Below are 14,136 nucleotides of genomic sequence, written 5' to 3'. Positions count from 1 at the left end.
TGTGCTTTTTCTTTGGCTCCCCCCAACCCCCATTTGTATGTTTGTTTTGTTCTATTCTAGTTTGTTGAAACCACTTTTGTAGTGACCATATCTTGTTGCTTTTATGGGGAAGAAAGGCGGACACATGAGGTCTCTATCTTTGAACTCATGATCCTCTTTCCTCACTCTCCTGAGTGCTAAGATGGCCAGCCTATGCCATCAGGCTTGCTGCTCAGTTGCTTTTCTGAAACTGGGGAAAGTGGAGGTCAGAGGACACCCTCAGCTGTTACTATTGGGGAATCATCTACTGTTGTTATTTTTGTTTTGAGATCTCTCATTGTCCTAGAAATCACAAAGTAAAACAGCCTGGGGGCCCAATGGGTTCCAGAGATCTGCAAGCTTCTGCCTCCTCAGCACTGGGGATAAAAGCACACGCTACCATGCATTTTTAAATACAGCTTCTAGAGAATCTAACTCAAGTCGTAATGCTTGACCAGCGAGTACTTTGCTATCTCCCCAGCTGCTCTACTTGTTTGATATGTAACTCTTCAGCTCTAGAAAGCACACTTAATCTAGTGGCATCATTGAATTATCTCCAATGGTCCAACTTTATGAACCTATCTGTAACACTATCACCTAGGGGACTATCATGAAAACCATGTCATGAGTGTAAAGAGGAAGACACAGAAGAGTACAGAGAATGACATGAAGATCAACTCATAGCACCCTCACCTATAACTACTCTGCAGCCACTCTGCCCTGTGAAAATTCTTGCTCATGAATGGCTGTCTAGACAATGTAGAGAGGGGCATATGCAGAGCCTGGTGCATGGAATTTGGATGCCAAATGAGTCTTTGACCTCACACTCAGAGGGATGAATTAAAATATGTCCAAGAGGCTCAGGATACTGGCATAAACTATAATTCACAAACCTGGTACAATGAAATCAAGAAACCTTTTCCTCTTCGGAGGATATAATCATTATTTACATATTTCTCCGAAGTTTTAACCAAGTTTTTCACTGGCTTCTTTTCAGTCAGAACTGCCATGTCCCTGTATGCACAAGTCGTGTGCACAGAAGAGAGAGCATCAGGTCAACTCCCACTTTTCTTGCTAGTTACTTCATTTCCTTCCTAGAATCAAGAAAACGCCAGTGGATCTGTCATAAGATCCCAGTAAATACATTTGGAAAGAGCATTTGGAAAGGGATGTTCTTGGATACATTGTCTCTGTACCTGGACCCACTAGACCTGGTTCTTTTAATTCCCAGGTTGCCACTGCCTGGGAGGGAGCCCCACACCTTCAGAAAGCCCCGTGGATTGGCGGGCTTCTTTGCTGCTAAAAACACCATCCTGGGCTTTTTTCCATTACCACCTTCTTTGTTTTCTCTTTGGGACTTTGCACTGATTCTGACACGACTGCTAACTCAGCAACCCAGGGTCATTGCCCTGTTGCCTCGTGGGTAGGATGTCATCATACCTGCCATTCTCCCTCCCCCTTCTGACCTGGATATCAACATTCTTCCTCTCCGCCATTCTGGCTTTATCTCTTTATGCATGTTGATGTCCCTCTAAGTCCTATATTTAGACATGTTCCCACTTGTAATTTTCCACATGTCCAAAGGAATCTGCAAATTCAAATGCTTTGTAATTATCGGACAGGAAGACCTTCCCTTCTGTCTTATTGACTAACTCCCATCACCAAGCCAACACTCTTTCATACATAGCTTCCACCTTATGTGGTTTTCTACCCGGAAAACTATTAGGAAAACATTTGCTCCCGTTAAAAATTCTTTGACATGTACCTAGGCAGAATCCCCCATCCACTAGTGTATTTTCACTTTTTATCTTAAAGCTGATACCTTTCTTTGTTCTACCTGAATGTGGTAGAACAAAGATAGAATGTGTTCTATCTGAAAGTAGAATAACAGGAAATAACCCAATCATACTAGTAGAAATAATAGTAGCAATAAGCCGAACAGTCTTGTGTAAGGAGCAAATAGAATCTAGATAAGTGGAGTTAGCAAACCAACCACGGGCCAGTGAACCTGATCAGTGGAGAAAGCATTTGTTGCTGAAGTTAGGTAGGAAGCAGAGCTGAGCTGTAAGCCTCAGGGTCAGTCAGTCCCTCCGCCCTTCACTTCTTCCATATGAAGCCCCACAACCTTTCAGAAGAGCCCCATTATTTAGAGACAAGTGTTCAAACCCATGAGCCAGTGGGGGGACATTATGCATTCAGTGTAACAGTATGAAGTGGCATGGGGTCTCTTCTCATATTCTTCTCACACACTCTCTTCTCTCCTGTAAGACTTAATGTCTAGATAGGAAGTGCTACACTTTCCAGCATCCAGCAGAAAGATAAGGTAGAAAGGAAGCAGCAGCTGACCCTTGGTCATCTTCTGTGAAATAGATACTTGTACGACCTGAACTCTGGAAGTTCTTTTCCTCATTTTTGTTTAACCTCATCTCTCCTGAGGGCTACGAACAATATGACAAATGCCACCTTCAGACAAACGTGTGTGTGCATAAACAGGTGTGTCCTGTTCAGGATCATTCAGTATGCAGAGCAACTTAGAAAGAGAAGATAAACCACACGAGAATCTTTTCTTTTAAGCATATAAAAAAAGGAGTTTCGTGGGATATTTTTATTTGTGTTTACCGTTTTACATATTCTTATGAGAATCTTCATTTTGATGGAGTGATTGGGATAAATATTGGGGCTGTCTCTTTCTTGCTTCCCCTTTCTTTCTTTCTTTCTTTCTTTCTTTCTTTTTTTCTTCCTCTCTCTCTCTCTCTCTCTCTCTCTCTCTCTCTCTCTCTCTCTCTCTCTCTCTCTCTCTCTGACACTCTCACACACAGAGGCACACACATGGTGTATTGGTATACCCATCTTTTTTGTCTGAATATGGACTATGAAGACAGCTCCATTCTTAAGAATGGACCTATTTGCCAGTGTCTTCAAATGTGGCCAAGAAAATCACAGAGGAAAGACTCTCACCTACATGGAGCCAAGGGCCAGGGAACACAGTGAGCTGCAGGGCTGTCCTGAGGGTTCAGAGCTGTAGACTCATCAAGGGCTGTTCCTCAGCCTCAGAGAGAAACTTTTGCAACATGTGCCCACCAGGATTTCAGAATCTCCTTGGACAAGTGGCCACTGTGTTTTCTTTTTCTGCAGTTATTTTGTTTCTGGCCCATTGTTGGACAGTGGGTCATGGGGTGGAGTAGATGTGGGACAAATGTGGTTTATTGAGTTTTCAAAGCAAAAGCCCTGAATCCAGACTGAGGTAGTGATTGCTGTGGCATTCTGCAAGTACTTATTCGGATGTGACTCTGGAACCCAGCAAAGTTTACCCACTGGACATGTATTATATGTAGAAAAGACCATGAAGAAAATATGTATGATGCATATTTCAGACAGTGATGAGTGGTGCATTTTTTATGCATATCTCTGCCCTTCCCTGTGTGGTAGTGGCATTTTCTTACATGACTTCCCTTGTCCGGTGAAATTATGACTCACTCAATTCTTTCATCTTCTCCCCATAAGGCTACCCCTTATGTTCCAAATAGAGCATCTTCTGTCAACGATAGTCCTGAATGAGGGAACACAGATCAAGACTATAGCAAATCCCAAAGGATCATGCAGTATGAGGGGGGTAAATGATTGATTTTGTAAGCCACTGAGACTGTCTAGCTCCTGTGTTCCTCTGCGCCCAGTCTTCGAGCTTTCTGGATAGTCATTTGATGCGTATCCAGACCTAACATATAGTCTCTATGCAGGAAATTATTTATGGGTTTGTTTTATGGGTTTTTTTTTGGGGGGGGGGCTTTTTTTTATGTGCCCCAGGATGCCACTAATTGCAAAGGAGACTTCAAATTTTAATTTTCTCTTCTAAGAGTTTTTATTTCATTTCATTTTATTTCTGAATGAGTACTAGTAAATGAAGTAGGGGCTTTGTCTTCGATACAATTGCTGTGACAAAATATCATAATCAAGACAACTACTAGAAGACAGAATTTATTGGGGCTTGCAGGTTCAGAGGGTGAATCCATGCCATCAAGGTAGGGAGCATAACAGCAGGCAGGCAGGCATGGCAAACTGGAGCACTAGCTGACAGTTTACACCCTTATTCACAAGTAGAAGGTAGAACACGAAACTGCTAACTGGGAATGGCAAAAGCATTTGAAACCTCAAAGTCCACTCTCAGTGACACACATCCTCCAAGGCCACGCCTCCTAATCCTTCCGAACAGGTTCTCCAATTGGCATCAAGTATTCAAATGAGCCCATGGGGCTCATTCACTTTCAAACCATCACAGGCTTTAAAATAGTTTGGTTAACACCAACCTGAGAGCACATAGGGAGGGACCCATGGCCCCAGCTGTATACATAGGAAAGGATGACATTGTCAGGCATAGGTGGGTGAGGAAGTCCTTGGTCCAGTGAAGACTGGACGCCCCAGTGTGGGGGAAATCGTAGGTAGGGAGGTGTGAGTGGGAGGGTGGGTGGGGCATATCCTCATAGAAGCAGGAGGAGGGGGGATGGGATAGGGGGTTCCTGGGTGGGGAGGGAAGAGAAAAAGGGGATTACATCTGAAATGTAAATAAAATATCCAATAAAAAAATAGTCTGGTTAAGCCCACAAATAATATGGAGCATAAATGTGACTCCTACAACAGTCTGTGGAGTGCATTCTTCAGACTCCATGAAATACCATTTAGACTGCATTACCTTTAGGTTTTGTGTGTGTGTGTGTGTGTCTGTGTGTCCTGTGCATGTATATATGGGTGTATGTTAAGGTCAGAAGTCAATGGTCAGGTCTTCCTCAATTTCTCTGCCTTATTTTTTATGACAATCTGTCACAGGTCTAGTTGGCCAGGGAGCTCCAGGGATCTTCTTGTTTCTGCAGTCACTCCTGAAGTTGGGATTACAAACGTGTGTTGATTCACCTGACTTTTCACATGGGTACTGAGTGTAAAAACTTAAATCTGCATGCTTGCACAGCAAGCTTTTTTCATACTGTGCATCCCCTGAGTCTTCAGATTGCATGATTGTCATTGCCTTTAGGATTTTTCCATGAACAATGAAAGCAGGACTATTTTAATACATAGTACAATCCTAAACTCAAAACATCTATGCTGTGTAGTCCTAACCTCCAAACTTCCATGCTACAATCCAAATCCCTAAAGCATCCATTATACAATCCTAACCCAGAAAAAAAAATCTTTGTAACAACCCTAACTCCAAATATTCATGCTACAGCTTGAATTCCCAAAACATCAGTACTACAATCCCAGTCCTCAAAATGATAGTATTAGGAACCTGGCCTTTGGGAGAAACTAAGCCATGAAAGTGAAGCCTATGAGACTATGAATGATGGGCTTATCAAAAGACATAGGTGGTCTGGGGATGTAGCTCAGTTGGTAGAGTGCTTGTCTAGCATGCTTCAGTCCCACCAGCTTTGAACCCCAGCCTTGCACAAACCAGGTAGGTGCCACACACCTGTAGGACCAGCATGTGGAAGGTAGACAGGGGAGGATCAGAACTCCAAAGTCATCCCCAGCTACTTAAAGAGTTGGAAGACAGACTTCACTACATGAGACCCTGAAACAACAACAACAAAAAGAATTAACTGGAAGATTTGCAGCCAATAAAGTGCAAGCAGAAAGGCACGTTAATTAGGACTCTAACTTTAAAAACCAAGGTGGGAGCCATTCCTGGTGGTCCAAACCTCCAGCAGTGAAGAACAGAAAGATCTTGAGGTCAAGGTCAGCCTGAGATGCATCCAAGAAGGTATCAAAAAAAAAAAAGAAGAAGAAGAAAAGAAAAAATATCTTTGATGTATGATATATGAATCCTGAAGAAAAGACCCTCTGGTTGGGAGTGAACATGTGATGGTATAGTTATCAGAGTACTGTGGATCCTTGTATTCAAATGGAGTCCTAAAAATAAGACGAACATCTCACTGAAAGAATACAGAAGAAGCAAGGTGTCTGACAGGGTTTTGTTTTTGTTTCTGTTTTGTTTTGTTTTGCTAGGATGCAGCTAATTTAAAAAACAAAACAAAAGAAAACAAAACAAACACCATGATTACGAGCTTCTGCTTCAACACTAGAGGGCGCTATGTGGACAGACGCACAAAGACCTGGATCTGGTCCCCAGAAGTCTACCGCTCACAATGACCCGCCTGATTTGGCTCCTCTGCCACAGCAACTCCTGTGGACACCGGCTCCCCAGTATACCTGGCAGCCCTGCTGGAGTGTTGCCTCTGCCCAAGAAGGCTAAGAACCACTGCCAGATAAGAAAGCCTGACTATGGACCTACTGTTTTAGAAAGAGTAGACCCCTAGACCACTGGCAGCCAACCAGGGGTTCACAAACACTTCCTCCAAGGATTTTGCAGCCTCTCTCTCCCCTTCCCCCCTCCCCAGCAGTTACTAGGACAGCTTTTTCGCTTGGTCTGTTTTCTGCAGCATTAAGCACCAGTAGTTTCTTAAAATTTTAGCATTGTATTTTTATGCATGCTCATGTTTTGTGCAAGACAGTTCTGTATGGCTGCGTATAAAACACTTAAAAGCTTAGTTTCTTTATTGGCAGTCAAGTTACAACAAATTTAAAACACAACAAAAAACAAAAAAGCCCCTGTTGATGTATTTCTTTCTCCAAGTGTAAATGACGTGTCTAATACTTTGTATTTGATATGCTGAGACATTACTTGGCCCTTAAATAGTTTAATGTAAAATGATGTTGTACACCAATTGGATGTCACTTTCTTCCAAGGCTTTGCCCAGGTGAATAAAAAGTTATATTATCTAGAATTTTTTTTTTAAAAGAAAAACTGTAAAACAATCGTGACTCTGTGGGATTAACAGTAATCTATTCCTTTCTATTTTAAGTAGCTTAATTCATTTGTAATTTATTAATTATTCATTTCATTTTTTTTTCTTCTATAGGACCTCAGCGTATAACTCCGGCCTGAAAGTCACTATGCAGCTCACTGACCTCAAAACTCACAGAGATCCACCTGTCTGCCTCTGCCTCCCAAGTACTAAATTAAGTGCACGGGGCACTGTCCCTGGCCTGTTTATTTATTTATAATAATCGTTATGAGGCACTGCATCTATGAGAGAGAAAATTTATAGCTTTATGTGTATTGTGATGAGGAGAGAAGCCAATCAGAGTATTTGATGCTATCACATCCCAGCAATTGATTCAAAGGCAGAGAATATAATGGGCTCAGTCCATAGGACCCTTTCCTGGGCTCTCTCAGACCTAGTATTTGTGAAAAACTAGAATCCAGAAGTGGCAGCAGATCTGTTTATTTTCTCTTGCAGATGAGTGGAAGAAAAAGCTGGTAGCAAAAAACTGAGTGCTTGGTACTGTGTTTGAAAAAAGAGATTTAGTTCTTGTCACTGTGGCCCTCAGCACCAAGTTTAACTCTGTTGTTTGTCCTTCTGTGCCCTGTGCTCTTCCACACCCTTCATCTGTTTTTTCTTCTAATGACCTGAGTAACTTTGGGATTGACCTGAATGGGGCGGTGAGAAATAAATCACAGACATACAGAAACACAGACAGAAAAGCTGTGGTCTCAGATGGAGATGCACAAGCATCGATGAAACTCGGCACATTTATTATACACAGCTAAAGGAGGAGGTGAAGCTAATCTTGGTAGGGTCCCTAGGAGGGCAGTCCCAAGCTGAGGTCATCAGGGAGGAGGAAGCTTCATCTGTTCCTTTTACACACTGTTTTAGCACTAATGATCACTATTATCAGCATCAGTATCTGAACCAGAGAAAGGCCCCACCGTTCCCCTGATGGAGAAGGCCTTGCCATTCACGAGTCAGAGATGTCAGAGTCCTTGACCTGGCCAAGCTCTTGCTGTGAATGCTCATTCATATGTGGGTGTGGTCAACTCCCCAAAGCATTTCATCTGGACTTCTATCACTTGTAAGCACAGTTCTGACAAATAGAAGCCACACACAATAAGCACAATGAAAACTTAACCATGTAGTATGGAAGCCGGCATATAGGTCTGACCCTTAATCCTTGTTACTGGCTAATCACAACAGACCACTTCTGTTCTGATTTAGCAGCCGGAGGGTGGGTGAGTGGGTGTGGAATCTGCATGGTAAAGGCAAGTATCAACACATAATGAACCAAACCAAGACCTTTGATATAAGTATTGGAACTTGAAAGGAACAAAAAATAAATCCCAAGGCAAACTTCGCATCTTCATAAAGGTTACATAGGACAAGGTGAAGACAAGAGGTAGGAGAAGAAAGAGGGAAAGAAGGATGAGGGGGGAGGAGGAGGAAAAGAAGGAGGAAGAAGAAGAGGAGCCCAGTGTGGTTTTTGACACCTTTAATCCCAGTGCCAGTGAAGCAGACACAGGCAGCTCTGTGTGGGTTCAACTACACAGTGTGTTTCTCTCCCCCCAATTCCTGTTCCCTCTCCAAAAATAATTAGAGGAGAAGGAGAGGAAGGAGAGGTGGAGGAAGATGTGAACTATCTGTTGGATTTTTTAATTAATTAATTAATTTATTTATTTATTTATTATGTATACAGTGTTCTGCCTGAATGTATGCCTGCAAGCCAGAAGAGGACACCAGAACTCATTACAGATGGTTGTGAGCCACCATGTGGTTGCTGGGAATTGAACTCAGGACCTTTGGAAGAGCTCTTAACCTCATAAGCCAGTGCTCTTAACCTCTGAGCCATCTTTCCAATCCCCCTTTGGATTTTTTTAAAAGTGCTGAATTAAAATCTTCCTACATCTTGAGGAACTAACACTTGGAATAATAAAATTGTTTCATGGTCTGAGGAAAGAGCTCAGTGGGTAAACATTTGCCCTGCAAGCAGGAGGATGCAAGTTTCATCCCTAGGACTTATGTGAGCATGTAAGGCCTAGTGATCTGTGTTTGTAATCGAAGCACTGGAAACAATAAGGTGAATGAATCCCTGATGATGGCTGACAACTGACTTAACCTGCTTGACAAGTTGAAGGCCACTGAGAGACTTTGTCTTAAAAGTAAGGTGGACAATATGTCCTGGATAGTTTTATGTTAACTCAACACAAGCTAGAGTCATTTAGAAAGAAAAGCTCAATCCAAAAATCCCCTCCATAAGATTACCCTGTAGGCAAGTCTATAGTGCATTTTCTTAATTACTGATTACTATGGGAGGGCCCAGCTTATTGCAGGCAGTGCCACATTTGGGGAGGTAGTTCTGGGATGCTATAAGAAACCAGGATAAGCCAGCTATGAAGAGCAAGCCAGTAACCAGCGTTCTTCCATTGCCTCTGCTTCAGTTCCTGCCTCCAGGTTCCTGCCATGCTTGAGTTCCTGCCCCCGACTTCCCTTAGCGATAGACTATTACATAGAAATGTAGCAAAATAAACCCTCTCCTATTCAGGTTACTTTTGTTTTTATCACTGTTAGTTGGAAAAATCCTAACTAAGACATGGTGCTTGAAGAATAGAATCCAAGATTGACCTCTGGCCTACACACACACACACACACACACACATTAGATAAGAGCAGTACGCCCAGAATCAACATGCTAAATCTTTTTTTAATTAATTAATTAATTAATTAATTAATTTTATTTATATGAGTACACTGCAGGTGTCTTCAGACACACACTAGAAGAGTGCATCGAATCACATTACAGATGGTTGTGGGCCACCATGTGGTTGCTGGGAATTGAACTCAGAACCCCTGGCAGCAGCAGCCAGTGCTCTTAACCACTGAGCCACCTCTCCAGCCCGCTAAATCTTTTTTAACTCGGTTCAGTGACACAACCAGCCAATCTTTGCTCTGTTCTCTCAAGGCATACCTTAAGTCCTGGAAAAGCCATCAATTAATTCACACCTAAGTAATAACTGATATTTAAGTTGTGTAATATATGCATTTATCCAGGAGTTCAGGGCTCCAAAATCAATTAACAAGGTCAGCTCAATAGCCTCAAGAATAGAACGCCAGAGTTAACAGAAAAAGTACCCCCACAAATGAAAAAGTATTAATATAAGTAGTTACATTTCTGAATCCTGTTGGGAGTGATGACACACACCTTTAATCTCAGCATTTGGGAGGCAGTTGCAGGCAGATCTCTGTGAGATTGAGGCCAGCCTGATTCATCTACATAGTAAGCTCCAGGAGCTACACAGTAAGACCTTGTCTCAAAGTTAATTAATCCCATCAAAAATATTTACTGATATATTTACAACAAGTAAATATGCACATGCACACACTCACATGCACACACGCACATGCACACACGCACATGCAGGCAACACTAATTGGATACAGTAGAATATTAAAGGAGTAAAGACACTATATTGGGAGGGACGTGCTCAGGGAGAGCTAGAGGTTAGAAATGGTTGGTGGATATGATTGTAGTACACTGCATATACAAATGAAGTTCTCAAAGGAGAGACAGAGAAAAGAAAGAAGGGAAAGGAAGTCTCATTTGACAGTTACAAAAATCTCTTTACATTACAAATACCAGTTTAGGATGCCAGCTCCCATGCAGTGGCTGGGGGACATGTGTATGATAAAGAAAACCCAGAGGTCCTGCTGTGATTTGCAAGTATTTCTGGTAGAGAAATGGGAGAAAAAAAGAAGGGAACAGTATGTGAACTATGAAAAAAGGAACAGCCTGATGTGAGTAGTCTGCCCTGCCACCTGGGACCATGGTGAAGTCCTGGCCCTTGCTGCTGCTGAGGGCCATGTGTGTGTGTGTGGGGGGGGGGAAAGGACTGTATATTGATGTCTATGGCCCATGTTACCACCATAAGCCTGGTCTGGGTCCAAGCCTGCTCAGAGTTGGCCCTGCCCCTCACCAGCTAAGACACTGGTTAGAGCCAGCCCTACTCCTTGCCTGGGAAGCATGGGTGAGCTGGCTCAGAGGATGTGAGAGCTGAAGAACTGGCCCTGCCTATCCCTCATTCTTTGTTGCCTGTGGAGTGGTGTGGGCATGGGAGAGATGTGCCCCTTGCCATAGATGAAATGAAGCTGGTGGGCTGAACAACACAGTCACCACCAAGGCTCAGATCCAGAGCTTTGAGTTGGCCCACCCCAACATCTACCCAATCTATGACCTGCTTGAGTGCATGAAGGGGCTGATTCAGCAGCACCAAAGCTGCAGGATCTCCATTGACACAGGGCAACAACAGGATATCTGAGAGAAGCCCCAGTGAGGATCCAGTATTGATAGTGATGCGGGCCTTGAATCACACCAATGACTCATTGCAATGAAAGTTTGCAAGTAAAGCTCTTTGCACAAAACAGCAAAACAGTATGGAGTGTGACACACTGAGACACACCATAGCTTTCACAGTGAGATGGTTTTGTTGTTATTTTGCTTTAGTTTTTATGTTATTTTTTTTTTCTCTTCTTGTTGTTTTATTTTTGGTTTTCTGTTACCGGGGAGATTGCAAGGATGGAGGGTAAATATGGAGGGATGGAGGGATGAGTGGGAGTAGGATGCATGATGTGAAGTTCACAAAGGATCAATAAAAAGTTAAAGAGAAAGTAAACACCCGTGTTTACTCTCTAGAAACACTTGGCCCCTTCACCTATAAGTGCAGCTCTGATTAATAGTCTGTATCCTCTCTAAAGAGTGCATTCGTCACAATTGTGTTTCTTTTTTGGGCCCATTATCTCTGGTATCCTGTGGTTTTACAGCTTTAGGGGAATGTTCCTTGGTTGCTAGCATACTTAGCATTCAAACTCTAAAGTGTACCAGAAGACAACATGTTTAAGAAGAGGTGAGGAATATTCTTAGTGAGGCAGTCCAGCACAAGATTGAACATGGAAACATAACAGAAAATACAGACATCATTTTGCTCAGTTAATAGAAAACAAAATAACAGAGATGACCCTCCACTGAGAGCAATGTGGCGTCAGTATGTGATCAGCTATTAGATCCATGACTCATGTCCATGACCCAACTCATCATGGAGATCAAGAGGCAAAATAAGAGTTTAACTTGACCGTAGATGGAAAGCAAAATCATTTGCCAGAAATTCTAATGAGAACTTAGATGCTGAGTAGAGATGACACAGCATTTAGGTTCATGGCTTAGATTCTAAGGTTCCAGGCCCACTGCCATTGAGCCAAGCCTCTGTGTCAAGCTTCAGCGTACTCAGCGTACCCCGTGTGGTTGTGTAAGGCTGCCCCCGAATCATCTGATCATTGCTGGACTTTGTGAGGTCTAGGACAAGAGTACACAGAAACCGTCCTTTCTCTATCAGGGCTCCGCCTGACGCTCTAGCCTAGAGATAACAGGCTTCTGCGGTTGCCTCAACTGGGCACCGATTTTCTTTGAGACGTTGGTCAGACATGGAGATGTCATATAGATAATTATTAAGAACAATTGTTCACAAACTTAAGAAAAGCATTTCTTAGATATTCAAATCAAAGTGGGAGTGTGTGCACTCTATTTGCTCTGAAGATTCTCACGCCAACACAAAGTAGGTTTGAGCTCATCCAAGAGGACAGTGTGTAGTCTTTAAAAGGTAGAACAATTTAAGTGAAAGAAATGTTTCAGTTCATACTCAAATGTTTCAAAACTAATTGTACAAAGTTAATTTTTTTCAGTGTAGAAGTATATTGGATCTTTTTGTTTATGAAGTCAAACCAAGTAGAATGTTAAGCTCTAATTTAACATGGTTAAAAAACATGAACATTTAAAAGTGAAGTTAAAAATTAAATTATGACACTAAGCCACATATTCCAACTTGGTTAATTTAGAATTAGAGATACTTGAATTCTAAAGTTGTTGATTATTTATCCCAGAGTACAGAGTTCTTTAAAAATGACTCAGGGAAAAATATTTACCTCTCAGGAGGTAAAACTCATAAGACTCCATAGTGAACTTAGACCGTTCTATATTTAAATTCCAGATGTGTAGATGAACTGGGTCTGTACTTCTTGCTCTTATAGACAGTGAAAGACTGTATACTATGAAGATCATATACTACATATGCTCAAGAAAACCCTCATTCCCCAAGAACCAGACCCCTTTAATTATTAATCTCAGTGACCGATCCAGCAGCTCCGAGTCCTCAGTCGGGGCTTCCCGTTATTGAGAAGTGGTTTGTACTCTTACAGTACTTATAGTCAAACACAAAACCAAAGGAGATGCATTGAGAACATCAAGCAGGACAGGACTTAAAGCCACAGTGAAGATGAGCTACCAGAAGAGCTCAGTGCACACAGAACGCAGATTCCTTTCTGTGAATGAGTTTGACATCAGTGCTCAGTCTGAGTCGTAAGCCTGGAAGCCTCTGGAAAGTTGGACATTATCTGCCTATAGGAAACAGTAGGTTTGGAGTATCACCTCACCTTTGAGACACGGACAAACTTACTCTTCACCAGTTTGGAAGGCAATGAGTCTGTTGTCTACTTCCAAGATATTGTCAGCATCATCTAGAGAAATGCGCAAGCTTGGCCTCTGATGTGCTGGTGTGGGTGTTCCAAGCTCATCCCCTTTATTTGAAATCAATGTGGAGGTACCTCAAAAAGCTAGACACAGGTCTACCATATGATCAAGAATATTCTCAAAGGACTCTATATTCTACTGTAGATTTATTTGCTCATTCATGTTTATTGCTGATCTATTCAAAATTTCCAGGAAATGAAAAGGTTTAGATGTCCCACCACCTGATAAATATGTAATGATGATATGGTACATATACCCAATGGAAGATTATTCAACCATAAAGAAAAATAAAGCCATGAAATTAGCAGTTTGGTGCATTGCTCAGCCCTCAGCAGAGAAGCTTCTTTTTACAGTATAAGCTGATTAATACAAAGACCCATGACTGGTCAACATCTAAGACTGTAGTATGATCAGCTTTAAGAGGCATCTGTATCATATCCTTGATCACAAGGTTCAGGAAGCATTGTAGAAGAAGAGGCACCTTAAGCACCAGAGGTAGTGGACATCTACAGCAAAACCATATTTGCCAGACAAGACAGCACTGTTGTACACATGAGCTCACAGGAGCGGTGACCACAAACACGATAACTGAGCAAGATCCAGAAAGCCAAAATCTCACCATGGTCAGGGCAGGAGCTCATGAAGTCTCACCCATGGCCAAAGCGCTAATGGCAATTGATGGCAGCTGGCCTGTGAGAGCATTTCTTTTCTTCAAGGATT

At 42.2% G+C, this 14,136-nt stretch overlaps 1 long non-coding RNA gene across 2 annotated transcripts in view; it reads right to left on the bottom strand.

Annotated features, from left to right (window-relative positions):
* Positions 1–4,532: 4,532 nt before the first annotated feature.
* The window catches only part of LOC143443334 (uncharacterized), a 40,822-nt gene continuing 31,218 nt past the window's right edge, over positions 4,533–14,136 (bottom strand). For both annotated transcript variants that reach the window (XR_013112217.1, XR_013112216.1), the window contains exons 3-4: positions 5,477–5,578; positions 4,533–4,889 (exon numbers count right to left, since the gene is read on the bottom strand). This is a non-coding gene — a long non-coding RNA (uncharacterized LOC143443334). The remainder of the gene's footprint in view (positions 4,890–5,476; positions 5,579–14,136) is intronic.

Source organism: Arvicanthis niloticus, chromosome 8, assembly GCF_011762505.2.
Source record: "Arvicanthis niloticus isolate mArvNil1 chromosome 8, mArvNil1.pat.X, whole genome shotgun sequence".
NCBI lineage: Eukaryota > Metazoa > Chordata > Mammalia > Rodentia > Muridae > Arvicanthis > Arvicanthis niloticus.
Note: the sequence above shows the minus strand (reverse complement) of the source record. Positions and strands in the feature narration are given on the sequence as shown.